Raw genomic sequence first — 18,772 nt, forward strand, 5'->3', positions numbered from 1 at the left:
TCATTTAAAAATCCAGCCTCAGAGATTCAAGTGCTGAAAATTTGCTTGTAAAAGGGAGAAACCCTATTGTCAACTTTAAATAAATTGCAACTGAAGCATGATCAGGCAACAACTTATCACCACAAGTCCTCTGGGGAATTCTCACTCCCCAGCAAGAGACAGGCAGTAAGAACTCAGCCCAGGAAGGAGGCTGGATGGAAGCCACAGTCTTACTACCTCTCGTGGTTGGGGCCTTCCAATGGCCCATCTTTTTTCACCCAGAACGCAGCAGACCTTCTCCAACACCTTCCCCATCCTCTCAGCACAGTAATTTCTGGTGAATGCTGTAGGCCAAGTTTTCCAAACGTTCAGCCCTGACCATTAACCTTTAAGGAACAAAATACCAATAGTGTTATGGCATACCTTCTATTTATAGCTGCTTTTTCAGATCACACAGTACAAGGCAAAGAGATAATTTTGCTTTAATAACAAGCAGGTACTTAGAATTAATGCAGGGGAGAAAAGGCCATGAGATCTGAGCAAGCCATAGAAAATCCAGGCCAACGATGGGAGATGTTGGGAAGCCTAACGCAAGAAAAATCTGGGGCCAAAGCTACTAGGAGCCAATTTTACAAAGAAGGGAAATCAGCACTTACTGAGCTCTTACTATGTGTCAGGTGTCGTGCACAATATTTTGCATACATTATGTGTTCCTTATTTCAAACCTGTGAGGTCCCATTTTATAAATGAACAGAGGCTTAGAGAAAAAGTAATTAACTGAGGTTACCTGCCCCAAATCACATGGCTAGTGTGGGAGGGACCTGGGATTCAAATCCAGATTAGTTTACACCGCATTCTTTATTTTATCTACCGCTGGAGAAAAGTATTTATTATTCTTTCTTTTTTTTACCAATCTTTATTGTTGAAATTATTACAGATGTCCCTCTTTTTTCCCCCTATATCTCCCCTCCATCCGGTTCCCATCCCTGCTATGGGGCCTTGGGTCTTCTTTTGGATGTTCTGGGTCTCACTGACTCGGCTGCAGTTTGTTAGGTAAGTTTAGAATTCAAAGGACGAGGCCATTCATATGCAAAAGCATCTATGGACAGCTTGGATGGGGCGGGATCTCAGGGCGGAGCAAACGGCAATGGCTTCCCATCAGCCCTGCCCTAAGAGGCCCCTGGGTCTCAGGGTCCCATGGTAATCGCTGCAAGCACCTCTGAGAGAAAGCTGCCCTCGAGATTTGCCTGCGCCAGACAGTCTAGTTTCTCCCTGTATGACTCTGGGTTCCCCAGTCTTGCCTGGAACTGGAGTTCAGAGCAGTCAAGAGCTTGTGTCTCCCTCTGGCTTGAAAAAGCCAGCCATGAACTCAGTTGCCAGCCCTCTCCTTGCACGCGCCTCGGTACCTCTGCTAGAAGCCAGGCTCATGGCTGGCATGTAGCGGTGGTGGTGAGCCTCTTGCACCTCTGTGGCAGTTGGACATCCCCCAAGAGCTCCTGGACAGTGAAAGGGCGCAGGTCAGGCTGAGGGACCTCCCGCACCCCCTGCTCGGAGTACACAAATTCCATGCACCAGGCCTCTAGTACTCAATACTATTCAATCCACCAGCCTGTTGCCTCTAGATCAAAATATACCCAGAATCTAACCACTTCTTACTATCCCTAGAGCTACCACCTCATCCAAATGCCCACTGTCTATAATTTGGACTATTGCATTCCTAACTAGTCTTCCTACTTCAGTTCTCACTCTCTTTTTGTCTATTTTATGCGTACTATTTAGAATTTCACTGTATAATACAGTAGCCTCTATGCGCCTGCGGCTATTTAAATATAAATTCAAATTAATTAGAATTATATAATAACTAGGTTATTACAATGGTATCAAATCTAGTTATTAGTAACAGGAAAGGAGAAAAAGAGAAGGCCAAATATTACAGGCATGTCATTCGGGCAGCTTCGCCAGAAAGCTTCAGCTTTATGCATTTGTACCCTGTAGATCAGTGATTCCCAAAGTGGTCTATATCGACCCCCAGGGGTCTATGACAACCTGCAAGGGGTCTACGTCAGCGAAAAAAAAATTTGGGGGTCCATGAAATGAAAATGGGGGTCCACGATAGTGGATCTCAACATACACTGATAGTACCTATTTACTTACATCATATTATCTTATAATATAAAAACATATAAATTATTTATAAAAGTACCTATGAAGTAAAAAATTTATTATATATGTTTATAAAATTGTGTAAGTTGTAGGATAAAAACCTGCACATAATGATATACCAGTATCATCTTGTTACAAGCATACGCGCAGTAAACATTCTTGCCAATTTTTGTCTCAAAGCTTCGCGAACTTGCACCGACTTGTTCAATTCGTCACTCTATAAATATGAATGTGAGAAAAATACGTTCATTCGTTTCCTGAATCTTGAATAGGAAAGTGCTGAGAAAACATTTAAAAATATATAAACTGGTAGTTTATCATACAAATTATAGTGAATCAGTGTTATTTTGTTTGAGAATGCCGGAGAAAAGTAGGTACATTATTTTTTATTAAATTTTATGTTACGTATATTTTATATAACAGATACAAAATTTTATTTTGAGTAGTTTTAATTTAAATTCAATAAATAAATGTATAAAACTTAACATGTGTTTTTATTTCAAGTTTTTAACACTAAACTTCACTACAGTTAGAAATTTACAAAAAAATCAATATCAGGTAAGTAGGGGGTCTACCCAAAACCGAAAAACATGGCAAGGGGTCTACGGCACAAACAAGTTTGGGAACCTCTGCTGTAGATCATGGCGGGAAGGAACTGGATAGCAGGGAGATAGACACATGCCTAGTAAAGTTGGGGGGAACTAGCAAAGGTGCTTACTATCTGTCATACCTAAGAAGAAGTCATTGGCCAGAACAGGTGTAGCCATTGCAAGGGCGAGAAATTTGGGATATTTAATCCCTAAACAGAGTTTGCTCTCTTGTTCCTCTTGGTTTCTCTTGTGCTCTGATGCTCTTGCTTGACTCCTGGTTTGCGGGGCTCTCTTGCTCCTGCTCCCCTGCATTGGGTCTCTCTCTCCCAACCCCCTCACCCAATGGACTAATGGACTGTAACTAGCCTAATGCTGGATTGGACCTGGCTGCAGCATGGAATCGAAGCTCTGGGCACTGGCATTGCTTTTAGCTCTACTGAACCCCCAACTCCACTTCTTCCAGAACTGGGTTAGGGGAAATGGGACTTTGGAAACCCAGGGATATAATTCCACACAAATGAAAATCACTCATCTTCCCATGTGAGTCTCAGAAAATTCTTTTTCTTGAGGTATTGTGAGGACTTCATTCTACAGTAAGCACTCAGTGAGGAAAGGGATACCCCAATTTCCCAGATAACAAAAGTACCTGAAGGGCAGGATGTGTTTTGTATTTTTTTTTTTTAATCTCCAAGCCTCTCCTCCCCACCACAAGACAGCACAAGTAACAGATGGTCATGAAATGTATGCTGCTTAATTTATTCCACTCTAGCCTCTTTTCAGGAGACCACCCATTAGATTCTATCAAGCTGCGCTCGGAACAGGGGTGGTTAAAGGAACTGTGAAGAACTGCCCAGGGAAGATTTTTGTTGGTAGCAATTGTCCTCCCAGAGCTTTCAGGGGTCCCACTGCAGGGAACCATTAACTTTCATCTGAGCAGATGGAAACCAACTCTGTCCCCCACCAATGCCCAGAGGCGGGAGTCCGCAGGCAGCGGAGAAAGGCAGGCACAGAATGGTGTGCCACTAGTAGGCCCCAGGAAGGATGCAGCAGCTCATGTCGTGAGGCCCTTGTAAGATATATTAACATTACAAACTTAATGGACCAGAAAGGGGGGAAATTAACATAAATTACCTTCTGCTGAAGTCCTGCCTTCCTTGGCAGCTAAAGAAAAAATTCATTGTGGTGCCAGAGGAAAATCGGGCCTTGGGAAGCAGAGACCTTAATGGACTAAAATATCACCTCTGATTCTGCCTCAAAAACAGTAACTCCCCAATTATCCGGGCCTCGTAACAAAGTACGTAGGGCAAGTGGCACAGAGAAGCTGGTTTTTCTTATGCTACTTTCTAGAGCTTTGTGCAATGTGGGCTTTATATAGCTTTTGCTGGGTGTGCAATGCTCCTTGGGGAGATGGTAACTTCTTCCTAGCTAAGGAACCATTGGGGTGTCCCTGAACCCCACTGGGCTTCCTTCAGTCCTTATTGTGAATGAGGGAGTCATCTTTATTCGGAAACTACCTTCAAGGTCTCTTAAGTGTAAAACATATATCTCCTTGCACTTCCTATACCTCACTCCCCCACGCTAGTGAGGCTAAGCAAGAGAACAAAATTCCTGTTTCCAGGGTTGGAGGAAAGAAAGAGATGTGAGAAGATGTTGATGAAAAATGGGTCTACACAGCAAGGCAGCAAGCTGGCATTAGAGAAGAAAAGATGGACAGTGGCTGCGAGATATCCAGTGTCAGGAATGACCAGGGAATTTTATTTATTATTTATTTTTAATATATTTTCTTTTCTTTTTTTAATATATTTTATTGATTTTTTACAAGAGGAAGGGAAAGAGATAGAGAGCTAGAAATGTCGATGAGAGAGAAACATCGACCAGCTGCCTCTTGCACACCCCCTACCGGGGATGTGCCAGCAACCCAGGTACATGTCCTTGACCGGAATCGAACCTGGGACCTTTCAATCCGCAGACGGATGCTCTACCACTGAGCCAAACCGGTTTCGGCTATTTTTAATATATTTTCATTGATTTCAGAGAGGAAAGGAGAGGGAGAGAGAGTTAGAAACATCAATGATGAGAGGAAATCGACTACTTCCTGCACTCCCCCTACTGGGGCTCAAGCCCGCAGCCCAGGCATGCGCCCTTGACAGGAATTCAACCTGGTACTCTTTAGTCTAAAGGCCTATGCTCTATCCACTGAGCCAAACCATCGCTAAATAACACGGATGCCCAAGACACACTATTAAGTTGTTGGCTGTATGGTGCATGGCTTTCTGTTTCCCAAAAACTTTTAGTGAGTCTACTACACAAAGTCATTAACTAGAGGTGCTTTGGAAAGTGAAGAGATATTGGCAACTTGAGAATGATACCATTATAATGACCTGGTTATTAATTACAGGGAAGGAGCAAAGAGAAAGCCAAATATTATATGCATATAATTTGGGCAGCTTCTTCAGGAAGCTAAAGCTTTACACTCCTCAGGGAGCCACCAGTGTATTCCCTACAGATCTCTCCGGAAAAAGGATCGGACAGGGAGGAGAATAGACTCATGCTCAATAAAGTTGGGGTGACTTTGGGAAGGTACTTGTTTGTCAGTCACTCCTTGGAACAGATCATTGGCCAGAATGGGCGTGGCCATGGCAAAGGCATGAAATTTGGGATATTTAATCCCCTAAACAAAGGAATTTGTTCTCTTGTTGCTCTTAGTTTCTCTTGGTTCCTTTTGGTATGTTGCACTTGCCTCCTGGCTTGTGGGGCTCTCTCACTTCCGCTTCCTGGCATTCACCCACATGGCCCATGGCCATGCGGAATCCCACACACCATGTACTAATAGACTGAAACTAGCCTGATGCTGAACTGGACCTGGCTACAACATGGAATAAAAACTGGACACTGGCTTTCCTTCTAGTTTTGCTGAAACCCCAGCTACTCTTCTTCTATGACTGGAATAGGACTTTGGAGGCCCAGGGATGTAATTCCACTCACTTATCCTCCCGTGTGAGTCTCAGAAAATTCTTTTTCTTGAGATATTGTAAGGACCCCACCCCCAGCACCCAGTGGGAAAGAGAATACCCAATTTCCCCTGATAACAAGAGGAGAAAGCGACAAGGTGCATAGTAGGTCAAGAATTCAGCAGAAACAGGTAGTAAGAGCAAACAATTTTATTGTAATTAATGGAGTGGCAGGTATAGTGCTAAGTGCTTTATATTTGTATATTGCTTGTAACTCATTTAATGCTATACCAACCCTGCAAAAGAGGAACTTTCACTATCCCCATTTTATATACAAGGATACTGAGGCATAAAGTTAAATAACTAATACAAGGTCATACCACAAGTAAGTGGCTGAGCTGGGATGTGAACCCAGGCTTCAAACGCATTCACTTAAGCACTATACACTACTGCCCATCAAGACTTCCCAAAGACAGAGTTCAGGACATGGATTTTCTATTATACTGGGGGGTGGGGACAGCATGATGTGAGTACTTCTAGCCAAACACAGAAGGAAAGATGACCCCAGGAGGCTGAAAGACTTGGAGAAACTCAAGAGTCCAATAGTTGGATACATTTACATTACGACGATAGGGCCAGGTGATGCCCAAAGTTCTTTCCTGGATTAAGGATCTGTGAGACCAAGATAAGGGTCCTGCTATGGAATAGGTTGTGATGTGGAGGGACATACACCTGAAAGAAGTAAAATGCCTGTCTATGGAACAGTCAGAGAGCCTATAAGGCAGTAAAGGATCTAGTGTAAGGTCTTTTGGTCAAAATGATGTATGTTAGATGAAATGCTTTGGGGAAAGAAAAAAACAGATATCATGGAGGAGATGGCCTCCTGCAGAGCAGTAGGATCATGAGACTCTGGAGTCTCATTTCAAGTATTTCTCAGTCCTAGCCACCTTTGTTTAGGCTCCTCCCTCACTCTCTTTCCTTCCATTTCCCAGACTTCCTCTTATCAAATCAGCAAAACACAAGGAAGTGCCTTTTGGAGAGTTGGAAGCAGAATGGTCTAGAGCTAGGTTGGTTAGTGAGTCAGTAGAGAAATGACCTACAGAAGCTCAGGTTCCTGAAAATAGTCTGCAGACTCAAAATGAAGAAAAATTTGGAATTTCCATTTTAAATCCTTTGCTAAATTTTTGTTCGAGATAAAATTCACATATTATATGTGAATCATATAATAATATCACATGATACTATTTTTTTAAATTTTTATTGATTGACTTTAGAGAGGGAAAGGAAGAGAGAGGAAACATTGATCTGTTGCTCCACTTATTTATGCATTCATTGGTTGCTTCTTGTATGTCCCCTAACCAGGGAACCAACTGAGTTACTTGGCCAGGGCAGCATAATACTATTTTTAAATGTACAATTAAGTGGCTTTTGATATATCCATAAAATTGTGCAACCATCACCATTATCTAACACTAGAACATTTTATTACCCCCAGAAAGAAACTCTGTATCCATTAGTAGTCACTCCTCATTTCCCACTCATCCCAGCCACTCCTCATTTCCCACTCATCCCGCCACTATCTACTTCCTATTTGTATGACTTTGCCTATTCTGAATATTTCATATCAAGGGAATCATATAATGTGTGGTCTTTTGTGTCTGGCTTCTTTTACTTTGCACAATACTTTCAAGGTTCATGTCTCATTCCTACTGGTTCCTGGCTCCAGCAGCTTGTTTTCAGGTAAACTGACCTAGATTCGATGTACTAGTATTTATCTGTTTCTCTAGTTTTACGATGGCAGTTTGTCCTGTGACCTTGGTTTCTGATGAATCCCAGAAAACTTGTTTTCCATTTTTTCAGCTTAAAAAAATTTCTGCCCTAGCTGGTTTGGCTCAGTGGACAGAGCGCCTGTGGACTGAGGGGTTCCAGGTTCAAATCCGATCAGGGGCGCATACCTGGTTGCAGTCTCAATTCCCAGGAGAGGGCATGCAGGAGGTAGCCAATCGATGATTCTCATTATTGGTGTTTCTATCTCTATCTCCCTCTCCCTTCCTATCTGAAATCAATATATATATATATATATATACACACACACACACACACACACACATATACACACACATATATATATTTAAATTTCTCTTTTATTGATTGTTTTTTTAGAGAGAGAGAGAGGAAAGGAAATGAAGGGAGGGAGGGAAGAAGGGAAGGAGAGAGAGAAGAAAGGATGGATTTGTTGTTCTGGTTGATTCTCGTTTGCGCTCTGACCAGGGATGGAACCCAAAACCTTGGTATATCGGGATGATGCTCTAACCAACAGAGCTACCCAGCCAAGACTGTTCAGCATTTTTCTTATTATGAAGCAGCTGGGATTTTGATTGGAACTGAGTTGAATCTATAGATTAATTCTGGGGGTATGGCTATCTTAGCAATTGAATCTTCTATGAACGTGGAATGTTTTTTCCATTTATGTAAGTTTTCTTTAATTTCTTTAAACAGTATTTTTTATTTTTCATTGTACTTTGTTTAACTTTCGTCTCTCCCTGGCTCAGCTGCTGCAGAGTTGAAGGGTTAAGATGTGAGAATGGGCCGAAACCGGTTTGGCTCAGGGGATAGAGCGTCAGCCTGCGGACTGAAAGGTCCCGGGTTGGATTCCGGTCAAGGGCATGTACCTTGGTTGTGGGCACATCCCCAGTGGGGGGTGTGCAGGAGGCAGCTGATCAATGTTCCTCTCTCATCGATGTTTCTAACTATCTCTCTCCCTTCCTCTCTGTAAAAAATCAATAAAATATATATTTTTTAAAAGATGTGAGAATGGGTAGGAGAGGTTGTCACTATTTCTTAGCTGGGGGCAAGACCAGAACTCCCCTGAGATGACCCATGTTGAGTGCTGGGCAATTACCTAAGAGCCTTCATGCTGAAGTGCTGGGTACAGTTGTTAGCACACACCTGGCACTGTCCCACTTTGGACCACTCATTGACTCTCAGTTCTTGAATGCTGAGTTGGAAAATCTGTCAATCTCACTATTCCAGGAAAGCTCTCCTTCTTAGGCCAGCCTTGGAGCAGCAGCCCAGTGACCCTGAAGTCTGGTCTCCAGCTCTTATGTGCCTTTGGAATTTCTCTTGCCAGGAAAGACAAGGTGCCTTCTCCAGGAATGTCATTGGCAGAGAGGACAAGAACCATGCAAATGTATTTCCAAGCCTTTCCCTAATCACATCAAAGTCCTTTGCAAGGAGTCTTCTGGCCTAACTGGAGTTTGATCATTACAAATTATTTCTAAAAGAAATGCTGACTGTGGGAAGGCAGGTTAGAGAAAATTTGATTTATATTAAAGCCATGGTCAGGTCATCATGAACCCTCTGGGTATTTATTTTTCCATCACTTCCTCCCTGGTTCCTCCACCTCCCTTTTTGGCCTGGCTGGGCTGGAGTCTAGCCTAATACAAATGACAGCATTAAAATAAAAGCATGCAAAAGCTCAGGGGAGCATGCCTGAGTAATGGAGAAGATTATAAGCTTGGACAACTACTCCAGTCCTCTCCTTTTACTCCCCCAAGGCAGGTGAAAGTTCACAACTGATTTGGGATCCCTTCAGGAGGAAAACTATTGCTTAAGGGGTTTAAGGAAAAAAAATTATAATAATGTATCAGATCACTATCACTCCACTGATACTCAGTCCCTGCATCTCTAAAGTAATTTCCATTTTCTAAGTTATAATTCGGGGAGCTGTGGGGTGTAGAACAGAATAAAGAGATAAAGCCATGAGACATAAACCAACACAGAGGTGGCTCTGTTCATTTGTCTATTCACTCACTCATTCATTCATTCATCAAACATCTGAGAGCTGACTGTCCCAGGCACTGTGCTGGCAGCAGAAGATTTAGAGATGAAGGAGATAAGGAAAACTGTCCCTACTCCATAGTGTAAGGGTGAGGTAGACTCTTCCTGCCCCCTCCTATCCCTCCTCCCCCCCACACACACCCACTTGGATTGGAACAGGGAAGGTAGAGAAAAAGTAGTCCTCTCATCTCTGCCTCAAGAAGCTGAGAAGTAGAGCCACAAATTCATCACACAAAAAAAAAGAAAGAAAGAAAGAAAGAAAGAAAGAAAGAAAGAAAGAAAGAAAGAAAGAAAGAAAGAAAAAAGGGAGAGAAATAGAGAGGAAAAAGGAGGGTTGTCCTATCCTAGAAGAGGGCTTTGAATGGACAACTAGGTTAGTCTTAGAGATCTGATTCTTTGGATACAGGTTCTGGCTTGAGAGGTGCAGAAAATGATCAAAAGATTATGAAGGCCCAACTGGTGTGGCTCAGTGGTTGAGGAACCTAAAGGTTGCTGGTTCAATCCCCAATAGGGAATGTGCAAGAAGTAGCTGATTGACGATGTTCCTCTCTCATTGATATTTCTACCTCTCTATCCCTCTCCCTTCATCTCTCTCTAAAAATCAATAAAAATCTTTTTTTAAAAGCATTAACTTAAAAAAGATTATGAAGAAAAATCAAGTGTCTAAACCTAAAATGTAGCATTTAGTAGAAGCTGCCACCCATAACATGGTACTTCTCCTTGCCTACCTTCTAAAGAGATGATGGAAATAAGGGATGGTTGAGAAGGGTCTAGAGTTATGTGGAGAAGTGTCAGGGTCACAGCTCTCACTGGAGTAGCAGCAGCAGCATCCCCTTCTACTGCAAGTCACTTGAGAGCATCTGGGGGCTGTTTTAGCTTATTTCTACAAAAATTCTATGGCTTTTTATTGTTAGGAACAGTGGCCCTATTTTCGGCTCGTCCAGGGCCTGGATGTTTGGGGAAAGTCATCTCTCAAATCTCCTCTCAGTGTGAAATGGATTGCTGCATTTCCAGGGCTTAATTGTCCTCCCCAGCTACGGAAAAAGCACTCTGCCAGTAATGAAAATACATTCCCTCTTTTTATCAAGAAAAAAGGATAATAGCTCAGCCAGCTTGAGTTTACATTTCATTGAACATCAGCCCAGCTTGTTTCTAAGGACATCTCTGATGTGAAGCACAGAAAGCTGCTGGGGGGCTGGGAGACACCGACGTAAGGTCTGGGGGGAGGAAGGGCAAAAGGATGCCCAAGGATGCCCTCCTATCCCCTCAGAGTGTGCAGCTTTCCCAAATGATACCATCCCTTCCCAAGAAGCTAGAGGATGTGACTACTCAAAATTTCAAACCCCTTCGTTTCTCAGGGAACATGAATGATAGCCGTAGCAATAATAGTAACTGTGGCATTTTATATTTTTCAAAGGACAGGCCAATCTTTTTACATTTGGTCTTTATAACTGCCCTGAAGGACAAGCAGAACAGATATTGTTATCATTTCTATAGGTAGTGAAATGAAGACTTAAAGAAGGCAAGTGTCATCCAGTGTCATCAGCCAGTGACAGAGTCAGTGCCTGATATCTGAGCAGTCTTTCTATAATTCCATACCCAGAGATGGGGTGGCACCTCTAGTGGGGGGAGTCCTGGAGGAAGTAACTGGAGCAAAAGGCCTACAGAAACTTACACATTTCTGAAAGATTACATTTGAAGAACCTGAAACAAGTTCTGCATTCCCTCACTTCCATCTCCATAAGCTTCTCTTATACCAGTGCTCCAGACACACTGTCCTCCTATGGCCAATATTCTTGAGCACCAACTACAGCAAGCTGTGCTCCACTTCTTCCTGACTCACAGAAACCTGCTTTTACTCTCAGAAACCTGCTTTGTTTTTTGTCAAAATTTGGGAGCACTGGTTCTACAACTAAGTTTAGTAGAAGCTAGGCCACTCTCCCACCCAATTCTAAACCAGTCTGAGTCATTCATTCCTCTTGATCACTTTAGGAATGAATATGTGAAGAATTGTGTTGCATTGTGAGATCTGAAATGTATAGAGAAATCTTCACAGAGTCAAAGGAAAGTTTTCCTTGTTCTAAAAGGGAAGGATATGTCCTCTTCCTCTCTCTGCCTGTGAATGCCAAGAATGAGTAAGTTGTATGAGGTTGGAGCTTTAGCAGCCAGCTTGCCTTCTGGAAGGAAGTCACCACAAGAGGGTGGCTGAGCAGAAAGGGAATAGTCTGCCCCTAGATCAGTGATTTTTCAACTGGTGTGCTGCAAGAATTTTAAAAGTATGCAGTATCTGAGTACTTAGTCATGTGGTAGGCAGTTAGACAGGCTTGAGCAGAGCAAGGATAAAAGGCCAGGTACATACAGAAGGTCACGAGGGTGGAAAGCCCTGGTACCTAGTAATGACCAAAATTGTGCTGGAACCTTGCCTCCAAGGTGACCTTTCCTCCCCTCGAATATTGCTGGTCATGCAGTTAGGATCCTCCCCTGGCATGTTTAGGTACAAATAAGGGCCAGGAAATAGCCCTTAAGCATTAAACCCCCAGGACAATGAAGTTCTGATCTGTATCAAATACATCTAGGCCTCAGTTGTGTTTCAGCTCCAGGCCCAGAAAAGCAGCAAAACCAGACAAGTCCCTTCATGGCTGCCTCAGGACCAGCTACATTGACTAATGATCCCCCTGCCCTGGGGCCAACCAATCAGTGAAGACCTAGGGATATCAGTGGAAAGCTAATGAATATTCTACTGGAATCCTCCACTGAGACCTCCAGATAACATCCCCCAAGACAGGATCTCTCTCTCTCTCTCTCTCTCTCTCTCTCTCTCTCTCTCTCTCTCTCTCTCTCTCTCTCTCTCCTCTCTCTCTCTCTCTCTCTCTCTCTCTCTCTCTCCCCCTTCTTCCCCCACATCCTCTTCCTCTTTCTCCCTCTCTCTCACACACACACAACCTGTGCCTTACCCACTCACATTTTCCTTGCCTCTCTCTTTCTTCCAAGTTCTAAGGGCCCCTATTTTGCCTCTGTAACTTGTTTCCTGAGCCCATTTCTTCTATAGTTCACTGCTTCTACCTCTGTAACTTTCTCTTATAAACTTGAGTCTTGGCTCTGAATTCTTCTCTAAGCCAGAACTGCTGAACTGAGGTCCAATCGCCAGGAATAATTGGTGCTCTTTTCACTGCCAATAGTGAGGGGCACTAACTTCTTTTCCCTACTATTGTCAAATTAAAAGATGACAACAGCCAACACAACAATAGCCATCTGATGTGATGAATCAAAATTGTATGTGTGGCCCTAACCAGTTTGGCTCAGTGGATAGAGCATCGGCCTACTGACTGAAAGGTCCCAGGTTCGATTCTGGTCAAGGGCATGTACCTTGGTTGCGGGCACATCCCTGGTAGGGGGTATGCAGGAGACAGCTGATCGGTGTTTCTAACTCTCTATCCCTCTTCCTTCCTCTTTGTAACAAACAAAATTATATGTGTGTGGGGTTGTTTTTTTATCAGATCAGCAAAAAATATAATATATATTTTGGTTTGCTGCAGAATTTTAGTAATTAGTTTATGTGTGCCATGAGAGAGAAAGGTTGGAAATAGCTGCCCTAGGTAATGTTGATTTGCTTGATTTAAAATTCTACCCTTTCTACCCCCAAGCTTCTTTATGTGAGGGAATAAAAGTTCTTTTCATTTTGAATTTACAGCAACTTCTCTTTCTTTCCACTGCAAGTGTTCTAAATGATACGGCTCCTTCCTATTCCTCAAACCCTCCAAGCTCTTTCTCATTTCAAAGTTGTTCCCACTGTCTGGGACACTTTTCTAGCAGATGTTTACCATTGTTGTCTCCTTATCATTCAGGCCTTAGCTCAGATGTCACTTTTCCAGAGAGATGTTCTATGAACTAACCAATCTAAACCAATTTTCTAGTCACTGCTTTCATTTTAGCACGTGTAAGCATCAAAAATAATGTTTTTATTTGTGTTTTGCTTGTTTATTGCCTAGTTTCCTTGGTTGAGTGAAAGCTTCGTGTGAGTAAAAAATGTGCCTGGCTTGCTCACCACTGTATTTCTAGCACCTGAAACAGAGCCTACTGCATAATAGGTACTCAATAAACATTTGGTGAATAAATAAATGAATCCTAAAGACAATCTCACCATGCTGCTCCTCAGTCTGCCTCTCTCCCATGGCTGTTGGGATAATGTGTATGTACCCTTGACCTTACATCAATTCCTTTTACAAAAATCTAAATCTTGCCGAAACTAGTTTGGCTCAGTGGTAGAGCGTCGGTCTGTGGACTGAAAGGTCCCGGGTTTGATTCCGGTCAAGGGCATGTACGTTGGCTGCAGGCACATAGGGGATGTGCAGGAGGCGGCTGGTCGATGTTTCTCTCTCATCGACATTTCTGGCTCTCTATCACTCTCCCTTCCTCTCTGTAAAAATCAATAAAATATATATTTTTTTAAAAATCTAAATCTCAGGGCCAGTAAGAAACAAAGAAGGCAGCAGAGAAGAAAAATATCATAAAATCAAAATTATTTTAGGCTTAAATATAAAAGGAGAGAGGTTGATTGCTTAACATATGTAGATCTATGCAAATTATCATATAAGTCAACTAGGGGAGAAGGCTGAAGTAGTGGAAAGCCCAGAGTGCCTTGTTGAGTATGATTTCCTTCTCACCAGGAAGTAGTACCCATTTCTTAGGCTCAGAAAGTGAGTATGCTGGCATACAGTGAGAGAAAAATCAATTGAGAGTTACACAAGTAATAAAGAATTTAATTTAGTTGTAGGGATTTTCTAAGAGATAGAAATAAAAACATATTGACTAGTAAGAATAAAAAGCATAAAACTCTATTCAGTTTTATATAATGGCCAACTAAGATTACAGAGGAAGAGGGAGAAGGGAAACAGATAAGTGAAGAGGAAGGGACTGAAAACAACCCCCAAATTACCCTAGTCTCCAGAAGTTAGGACCCATATAAAGATGATAATTCTTTATATTGACAGAAAACAAACACAAAAACCTCTCACACAAACAGCCCTCTGGGTTAATATATATATATATATATATATATATATATATATATATATTGTGTGTGTATATATATATATATATATATGACCTAATAATAGAGTAATATGCAAATTAATGATCACTCCGCTACACAAGCCACACCCATCAGACAATCAGGGTGATTATGCAAATTAACCCAACGGGAGGTGGCAGTTAATTTGCATATCAAGACAGTGTAGAAAAAAGCCAAGCCTGCAGAAGGGAACAAAGCTGTGGAGAAGCAAGCAGGGCAGGAAGAAGGGAGGAAAGCAGGTGGGGCAGCAACCACAGCAGGAAGCCCTATTGCAGGAATCTTCCTGCAATGGGCCACTAGTGTGTGTGTGTGTGTGTGTGTGTGTGTGTGTGTGTGTGTGTTTTGCTTGTTTATTGTCTAGTTTTTTTATTTTTTCTGAGTTTGTTATTAAAACTGTTTTAATTCCTACTTAAAATGTGTTTGTTTGGCGGCTATTTTGGGGGCACACATGTCATGGGACTTGAAATAGGTGTTGGGGAACACCTGAGACTAGGATATGGGCACAGTACCTGCCCTCCTGAGTTTGCATTTTATCAGTTCTCTATTCTAATTTTAAAAGGGAAATACCCTTACCTGCCTTCTCTATAAGAAAAAAATTATTCATCTCATTTACAGAGGAAAAGATCCACTTTTTGGAGCCCCACATTGCTGCTATTAAAGAGTTGAGTGCCCTGTCACAATTTCCCACAGCTAAGTACCCATGGAATTGCCTTTTGGCAAAGATCTCAAGGGGATGCCAAACTTTACATGCTGGATTTTCTAGGATATTACTAATTTTGAACCAATGTCTCCCTCAGCTCTGGACCTATCACTCTGGCCACCACATTACCTCACTTCAGTCACTACAATAGTCTTCTGACTGATCTCCCTACTCCCAACCTTGCCTTCCTTCTCTCTGTGCACCATCTATTCACATCTATGACAGAGCTGGCTTCTTTGCTGCAACTCTGCAAAGGCTTCCTGTTTACTCAAGAGTTCCTACAATGGACTACAGGCCTACAGTCCCATTCCTCCGATCTCCTCTCCTCCTCCTCTCCCTCCTGTCACTCAGCTCTAGCCACAGATCACCTACAATTAGTCTTTTTTTAATTATTATTATTATTATTGGTTTGAGAGAGAGAAACATCGATCTGTTCTACTTATTCATACATTCATTGGTTGACTCTTAGATGTGCCCTAACTGGGGACTGAACCCACAACCCTGGTATATTGGATTGATGCTCTAACCAACGGAGCTACCCAGCCAGGGCTCCACATTAGTCTTTGTACCCGGCAACCCTCTCCCCAGGGTACTGAGTCCTACATCCCCCGAATTTCTATGGCTCAATTTCTCACCTTTCATGTCTTGACTCAACTGTCACCTTCTCATGCCCTTCTCAACTACTCTTCTGCCCTGCATACATCCTATCCACGTTCCTGGTTATATTTTTCTCCATAGCTCTTAATCACTCTCTAGTTTATTGCATATTTCACTCATTTGTCTTGTTTATTATCAGTTTCTCCCCCATAGAAAAAAAGCTCCAAGAGAGTCAGGATTTGTGTCTGCTTTGTTCATTGCTGTATCCTCTGTGCTTTGAAGAGAGACTGACAAATTAGGCACTGGAAAAGTATTTGTCAATAGTCCTTTGATTTAAATTGACGTCGTTTTATGGGAAATGTGACTACATTCTTCTCATTTCTATCATTTTACACTATTTATGTAAACAGTGAACACTTCATCAAGGGTTCAGCTTAGTCCTCACGCTTATGATTGGGAAGCCCTGGCCCACAAGCTATAGTCCCAGATACAAACCCTGGCCCTGAACCCCAAACCAGGCCCAGAATGGGTGGGTCCTCTTTGCTGCTCAGCAATCACAGGCTAGGTCCCTTAACAGCAAGTGTCAGAGCCTCCTCCTAAACGCAGGCAGATTTACTTTGCAGACAGTGAAGATGCATTTTAATTTGTTGATGTGAAATCTTAATTGAACTAAACTGCTAGAGGTAGTCTCCGTTCTCTGTCAAAGTCTTAATTTAGTTGGCAAAACAAGATATCATCAGAGGAAAATCACAGGCAAAGTTCCATGCCCGGAGGGTTTCAGGAACACCCTTCCGCGTTTGGAGGTGTGCTGGTGAATGGTTAGCACAAGCATGACCCCATCCACACAACTCAGGATGCCAACTTGGCTTTCCAGGGACACTCAGGGGAATCACATGAGCTCAGGCACATGTATCTCCCCAAAACAGCCAGGCTAACACTGCTCCTTTCCTCTATTCTATGTTCTATTTTTAGTGTTAGAACAGGAAAAGGATGAGGGATTTCTCACATGGAGGTATATAAGTGTGGGAGGTGCCAGCTCTCTTGCTGTGGGACCTTTAGCAGGCCACTTCCCCTACCTGGGCTGTGGTTTCTCCACCTCTGTAACAAAGAGGTTGGGAATCCATGTTCCTAAAAGCTTCAGTTGTGAAGATACCATGTGTGACTCTCCCAGGACCCTCAGGCCTGTGTCAGCATCCAAGGTGAGCTCTTTACTCTTGTCCACCAAATCCTGCTGAGCTCTTGGCCATGCATGTGGACACCAATGACCTCATGTCTCCCATAGGAGGTCAAGCCACAGCCCTTTCACTAATGTAGCCTTATCCCTGACCCACAGGATCTCAGGCTGTGATTCTGGTTATGCCCCTGAGAGAGGGGCCTTAGGAATCCTTCTCTTGGTGACAGACACCCACTCCATTCCTTTCCCAGACCTCTGCCCCCATGGAGCCTTCTACACTTGCTATTTGTCTTACCCGGGCACTTTCTATTAAAGAGGCCTGTCCATATTTGGAGAAGCTCCAAGATCACCTTCAGCTGCACCTACCAAAACAGTCAGAGGTAAATAACCTCAGGCAGTTGGCAGGAATCGGCCCCATCGGCAGTTCAGCTCAGATTCCTGAGTTATATTATTCCCAGGACAGTTTCTGTAAGGGAGTTCCCAAGGAAGTGACTCAGACCCTGGTATCTCCCTCTGACGCACGGCTATAGAAGGGCTGGGGTAACTTCCTTGGGGTCACATTCCTGAGCTGGCAGGTCCACACTGGTAATTCATTGGTTGGGTTTCAGGGTACCCGCATTTAGTCACTGGTTCTTCTCATGCTAGGAATCAGGTACCAGGAGATTTAGCAAAGAGACAATGCCATGTATAATACTACCGTAGTAGAAGGAAGATCACCTTTGCAATAGGAATCACCTGGCAAGTCCCTTCGGCTCACTGAGCCTACGTATTTCTTCATCTGTTTGGCGAGGATAATAATTCCTACCTCAGATAACTGTTGGGAGAACGAGGTGCTATAATGCTCCTAGAGTGCCTAACACTGTGCCTGGTCCAGAGACCATACTCCCCAAATGGCAGCAGTTGTGTTATCACAGTGCTTGGCATCCAGAAGTTGCTCAGTTAATGCAACTGTGATCATCACCCACCAGAAGACAGGCAGAGCTGCCGAGCTCCTTTCAACTCTTTGGATATGGTAGCAAACCTCAGATCATGCAGACACATCCCTGAGGTTCCTTTCTCCCTAAATTCTTCTGTCTTACTCTGCCTCCCCAAAAACTCTGATAGCTGGTTGGTGGTGTCATGGCATTTGGGAGATAAACTGTGAGTCTGCCTCCTTCTACCCTTGGTGGAAGCTGGAGATAGTTTTTTCTCATCAAAGGATGGAAGGCTTAAGGATGTTAACCTAAAACCAGTGGGGCTTCTTGCACAGGAAGGGCCTCGACTTAGGAGCAGCCTTCCTTGGGGTAGGGTCTTTTGTAAAGATTAGCCTCAGCTTTTGGACTCTTTCTACTTAAAGTGTCAGAAATCTCCCTCAGATTCTTTAGCAAAAATTAAATGTGTTGACTCACAAACGTGGGAAAGATTCTAATCAAAGGGTCAAAGGAACCCTAGAACCAAGGCCACAGGGACTGGAACCAGGGATTCAGCATGCAGGGACATACTCTCCCATAAGAAAATAAAACCTGGTCGTGTGGTAGAGACTGGGCCCACTTTATGTATGTTGGGAGGCCTCTGGAGGTCAGTTATAGACAGATCTATGGCTGGGCAGTCGAAGCAGAGGTAATATAACACCCAGTGCAAAGGTCCTAAGTCAGGAATGAACTTGTTCAAGGAACAGAAGGAAACCAGTGTGGGTGGAAAGCAGTGAGCCAGGAAGAGAACAAAGAG

The 18,772-nt window shown here is 43.1% G+C and overlaps 1 long non-coding RNA gene across 1 annotated transcript in view; it reads right to left on the minus strand.

Moving 5' to 3' along the window:
• Positions 1-279: 279 nt before the first annotated feature.
• Positions 280-18,772, minus strand: part of LOC311623209 — a 122,975-nt gene continuing 104,482 nt past the window's right edge. The window contains exon 3 of the long non-coding RNA XR_014795124.1: positions 280-365. This is a non-coding gene — a long non-coding RNA (uncharacterized lncRNA). The remainder of the gene's footprint in view (positions 366-18,772) is intronic.

This window comes from Pipistrellus hanaki (assembly GCF_964339955.1).
Source record: "Pipistrellus hanaki genome assembly, chromosome: 5".
NCBI lineage: Eukaryota > Metazoa > Chordata > Mammalia > Chiroptera > Vespertilionidae > Pipistrellus > Pipistrellus hanaki.